The following is a 6,244-nucleotide window of genomic DNA, read 5'->3' as shown; positions in this document are numbered from 1 at the left end:
AATATTTCTATCGCACATTTCTACAGTTAACTACAATAGCCCAGGTTTAAAATGTGCAATATATATATATATATATATATATATATATATATATATATATATATATGCAAGTATAATTTGGTATAAAAGGAAACAATGTGCCAGTGTAAAATGGAATAGAAAAGAGGTTATATGAGCAAGAACACATTACCTGTAATGACTAATGAGCATAAACCGTGTGTATTTTGGTACATGTGAGTGAATGAAAAGGAGGGAGAGAATGAATCTAATTGGAATAAAGAGACAGTAGTTATTTTGAGCCAGTGTTTGGGGTTGAGGAACTGTTTGCACACATCCACAGGGACCTGCAGGTCTGGTGTTCCCCACCTGCAGCTAACCCCCTAAAAACCCAAGAACATCGTCTCTCTGATGTCCTCTCCGCTCTCTCCCCTCTTGAAACGCTGCAACACACACGCACAGACTCACACACATGCACAGACTCACACACACACACATACACACACACACACACACACACACACACACACACACACACTCCCACAAACTGCCTTCTGCTTTCAGCCCACTGATTCAGTCTGTCTGTGTTATCAGCCCACTGACTCATTGTGCCTCAGTCTGTCCAGCTCATGGCCCTCTTTCTATTTTCATCCTGTTCTGACATGAAAATGCCATGACCTTGTGTCTTGTGTTGGACCACTGGAGGTATGTATGTATGTATGTGTGTGTGTTAATATGTGCATGTGTTGGTGTGAAAGCTTAATCCCACAAGCCCACGGTCAACCCCACACTCCCCCCTCCCCTCGTCTAAATGGGTAATGGAATTGGTTTAGTTTGCATTTTTGATCATCACACGATGAACCAACTGGTTTTCTATTTAAAAATATGGCTGGATAGCGAGGATAGATGAGAGAAAAGATGTGAAAAAGAAAAGGGGCACAAATAAGTAAGGAGAAGTTAAAGGGGAAACAATGTAGGTACAGTACAAAATAACAGCAGCTCCATTTTTCTTCTACATATAAATAAATTATATGGGTTTTTGGTGTGTTTTTTTTTTTTACTGCCAGTCAACAGTAGTCATCAGCCGCAGATGCAAAAAGCCAGACTGACAGACTTACCTTTCACTGAACCGTCTGTTTTTTGACATTTTTTTAAAAAGTCCTCTCACAGAAATTGCTGCGCCAATATTTTATTAAGTCCCGAGGGACTGTTGGGTTGGCAAATCAGCCTCGGTGCTGCCCACTCACTGGAAAGCATCTTGAGCGAGAGCAGGTTGATATGAAAAGATGAAAAGCTCATTGATTTCTTAGTGCATCAGAGAGCTCTCTCAGCCCAAATGCTGTGTGATGGATTGAAATTACACATTTTGTATGAATTGTATATTTTATAGCAAAGACAGCGATTGTTCAAAGCGGCTACAACTGTTTTTTCTTCTTTTTTTCCAAAACAGTCTTATTTAGTGAATGACAGGATTTAGTTTCTCTTCCATTGAGTGCTCTGAGGAGAGTCCATTTTGGCCTTAAGAGAGTTCTGAGCTGAAAATAGAGACAGACCGAGTTCTGAAAATCCACATTTCACCCCCATCTCAACAGCATCCAATGAATAGTGACTTGCCTTCTTCTTACAGTACCACCCTCAGCTTCCCCACTTTCTCTACTGTTTCTTTTTTACGCGCATTTCTTAAATGTAGCCTGAAATCCCTTTGAGGGTTTAAGAACCAAAAACAATCGCACCACCTAAATGTAACACATACAGTTGGATATAAATTCTCTTCCACCAACTTATCTTCAGCACATTCTAGCCAGAGAGACATTTTTGGCCGTTTGACTTCACATTTCTGATGTGCTCAGGGCTTCATGGTGTAAGCACTGGAATGTCTTTGAACATTTTTTCCTTCTTTTTGATTTTAGAGTCCTGCTGTTTGCGCGTATCTAGCGCAGCCCCTCCCACACAGTCAGGATTTGTCAGAAGGAGTTTGAGTTTCAGTGCAGGAGGCTGTCTCCTCCAAAAAGCACTTGATAGGTTTCAGGTCAGGGCAAAGAAATAAAAATAGAACAGGAACAAACATACTTTCTTTTGCACAAAGAAAAATGAAAAAGCACTGATAGTAAAATGAACACTTTCCATTAATAGGGCTGCATAATAATAAAGAGACAAATTACTTTTCTTTAATGATTAAAAAAAAAAAAAACACTCTTTCACTAAGAAGTTTACAGTAAGACACTCCATTGAAGCTTTGCATTGCATCTCTCTCTCCTTTGTACACTTTTTGAATCTCACTTTACTCCCATTAGCTAATACGAACAGAAATATTCCCTTGGCATAGTGGAACTGAGCTTTTTTTTTTTTTTTAGCTACTTTTAGCGTGTCCTTCAATAAAGACTCTGCTCTTTGTCTTCATGCGTGGCTACACATTTATTCACTCAGTTTGGGTCAAAAAGGCTGCAAAGGACATGACTGATGACAGGATTAAATATTACGTAAGATAAAGACAGGATACATCCAGACCAGGGACACTCCATTCACTTTGCCCAGAGGCCACTTTTGCAAAATGACAGGAGGTCAGGGGCCATTTAATAAATAAACAACAATTTTTATCAGATAGCATACGTTAACTCATTTTTCTTTGACATTACCTTTAGTCAGATTCACTGTGTAACGGCCAAGGAGCAATATTGAATATTTACTGTGTAAACGCGCAAAAAAATACCAGTGAGGATCAATTTTGCTTGTGAATTACTTAAAGGTCAGCGGGCCAGCCAGCCAGCTGGCTGTAAGTTGAGCATCAGTAAAACAGACTATCCCTGGTAGCAATATCTTTATAAAGAGTCCCTTTTTTAAACCCTATTTTCAGTCATTTCAGCACCTCTGAAGTGTTTACATCTGTTCCAAATGGCCGCAACTGAATGCAGGGTACAGAGCCTGCAGTGACAGAGAAAGGCGAGACGTGATGGATCTGTAGAAAGACAGATAGTGGCACAGTCTTTCAGACTCTTTTGACAGCGTTGCACATACAAAAAGTGAGAAAAAATCTTTTGTGAAGAATAAGAAAAAGAACTTAAAGGAAAAATTCAATTCTCACCTTTGCAAAGCTGTATCCTCTCCTGTTGCATGGTTGCTTTGAGAGCGTTAAGGTGTCAGCTAAAGATAATTCTTGTTGGATCATCTTTCAGCATTATCTCACATTTGACTTGTTCTGGTAATTTTCTGCAACCATCAATTTGTCTTTCACAGCTGGGTGTGTGTAAGGGAGTCAGTAGGCATCGTGTGAAGCATGTTTTATTTATTAATTTGTCTTTATTTTAATTACGTACCTCGGGGCACTCAGATTAAAGCTGTGTATTAAACTCATATTGCTTGTAATCATATTACAGTGTATTATTAACAATAACAAACACGCAGGGTGAACAGATGGAATGGTTGGGGCACAGAACACATGGGCTAAAATGCCCTTAGCAGCTGAGTCCCCTGGTTCGACTCCCAGCCAGCCGGATCTTTATTCATTATTAGTCTCTCCTTACGCTCTCTGCCTTTCTCTCTATTGTGTACTGTTAAATAAATTGCCAACAGAAATGTAAAAAACAATAACAAGCACACAAAATATGTTTTTGTCAATGGAAAGAAAAAAAAAGTCTGATATAGTGAGAAAATTGTTTATTTGTCAGTGTCGGCTGACATATTTCTGGTTCATCTGGTCTTGTCTCGCACGCAGCCCGCTGTAGCATTTCACACAGTGACAAATCCAAATTAGTCAGCACAGTAGTCATTAATCACCATCGCATGCTCGTGGTTGCCCCAGCATGGTTATTGTGCAAAAAGTGCAGCACTCCACTGTTTTGCGCTAGAGATTAGATGGACAGATGTGGCATCTCCTGGATTTTGGTGGGAGTTCTTGAAGGGTTGAATCTGGAAAAAATGAAAATGTTCTGCTTTTAAACTATCTCATTCAATAATGGCATGGAAAATAATTCCACGCAACCTCAGGTGTAATTTCATTTGGAGTGCTGATCATTAAAATATCAAGGAACATGCTGTGCTGCATTAAACCTAAGTGGCAATTTCACCATGTTACAGCAGGCACAACTAGGCATCCAAGTATTGTTGAAAACTTGAAAAAAACAATGTGATCTTATTCTTATGTGTACAAATATGTCCAACTTTGATGAAAAAGAGGTGTAGTTACAACTTCACAATGTATGCCTTCACCCACCAGTTTGCATTCATGTCGGTCCAGGCTTGACTTTTGACCTTTTGGATATAAAATGCCATCCCTTCCTCATTTTACCTCTTTAGACATTTGTGTGACCTTGACCTTTGACCTTTGAATCATTTCATCCTCTAGTCGAAGTGAATGTTTGTGCCAAATTTGAAGAAGAAGAATGGAGAAGAATGGGCCAATTCGGACACATTCATATACGGGATGTTATCCCATCTTTTGAGTGGTTGTGGCTGAAGTGGTGCAGCTGGTTGTCCACTCATTGTAAGGTTGGCGGTTTTATCCCGGGCCACGTGACAAAGTGTTCGTGGACAACATACGAAACCCCAAGTTGCTTCCAGTTGCAAGAATTTAGCCACCATTGGTATGTGGGGGAATGAGAAACACATTGTAAACCTTTTTGGAAACTCAAGGTAAAAATAAAGGCTGGTTAAATGTGAACTATTAGTCATACTGAAGTTATTATTGTACCTCCTCCCTCTCTTTGACAAACTTACCCATAAGTGGCTGCTGAGAAAAGCTAGCATTTTTGACATTAGACACCATTAGACACATTGTACAAATTATAATTATTCATTTATTTAATATTTGTTTTTGTAGGGACAACTATTTGATGTTGCACTCCATTGATGGAAACAGGCAGTGTTTGTTTTTTTTGTTTTTGTTTGTTTTAAACTACGTCGGAAATCATGTACACTGAAAGCCCACAGGAAATGAAAAGTAAATTTTGTTAGTGAGAAGGTAACTATGCTGGAAGAGGAGACGGACCGTGGCACCAGATGAGGAGAGAGCCACAATAAAATACTGATAGGACAGAAGACAAAGGTGCCATGAAAACTTCAGACACAGGATGTCACATGTGCCACCAATTTGAACCCGCTTGGCATATCTAAGTGCTTCGGTTCCGTCCGCATACTTCAAAGATGTCCTTTGCATTCAAATAAAGTCGAATCCATAATTCAACAGTGAAGAGCTCGTGCTGGAGCATTTGTTTTTGCTCTGCAATTACACACTTCTTACTAAGCATCTGCTTATCTGCGTGCTTGCGTCTATGCCCTTGGGTGTGTTTCCACTCCTGGTGACTCTAATCACGAGGACAAGTGGATTTCATCAATTTTGAACCAAGTAATTATAAGAGGATGGAGAGACAGTGAGTTAGGTGGATATAAACAAGTGAAATGGGTAAAGAGGTGGGTGGGGGGAATGAAAACCCATTGTAAATGGCAGTGAGGAGGTCACTGAAGTGTCCTCAATGTGCCTCTGTATGACCAGTTGGCTGTTCATTTTTGTACTGTGGCATCGCTTTTTCACACACACCCATGTATGATTGGCAGATGCAGCTAATAAGATTAGTAACGTGCATGCTTAATTTAGCAATTATCTATATTTGCCTGACAATACATTTGACTTTGGCTTGCATACCGGCACACCTGAGTCGGACAAAATCATTATTTATCACAGCTGCAGCAGTGTTTATTCCGCCACGACACTCGGTCTTTCCATAAAGCGTTCTGTGCCTCACATGTTGTGTTTTTAATATAACCCTGACGCCAAAGCTGTTAGCTGCACAACCGTAGCCATTAGTCTCATTTCCACTGTGTGAGCCTGTGTCAGCAGCTGTGCCACTGCTGTTGTTCTTAGAAACTTGTGAAGTCATGAATTATTCATAGTTTGTTCCTCCAAAGGGAGAATTTGACATTTAGAAAATATGCTTAGGTCACTAATATTTACATGCTTGGAGGAGGGTTAGACGAGGAGATCTACACTGATCAGCCCAAACATTAAAAAACACTGACAGGGGAAATAAATAGCATTGATCATCTCCATACAATGCAATATCCTGCTGGGAAAAGTTGGGTCTTGGCATTCATGTGGATGCTACTTTGACACGTACCACCCACCGGATCGAGCCCACCCCCTCACGACAACACGAAACCGTGCAACAGATGAGCTTATGCTGCTTCTTCATACTTTCTAATACCGTGTTGAATTTCAAATCCTCCAGACAAAAAAAAAAAAAAGAAGAAGGGC

Source organism: Stegastes partitus, unplaced genomic scaffold (genome assembly GCF_000690725.1).
Source record: "Stegastes partitus isolate 25-593 unplaced genomic scaffold, Stegastes_partitus-1.0.2 Scaffold532, whole genome shotgun sequence".
NCBI classification, from domain to species: Eukaryota; Metazoa; Chordata; class Actinopteri; family Pomacentridae; genus Stegastes; species Stegastes partitus.
Note: the sequence above shows the minus strand (reverse complement) of the source record.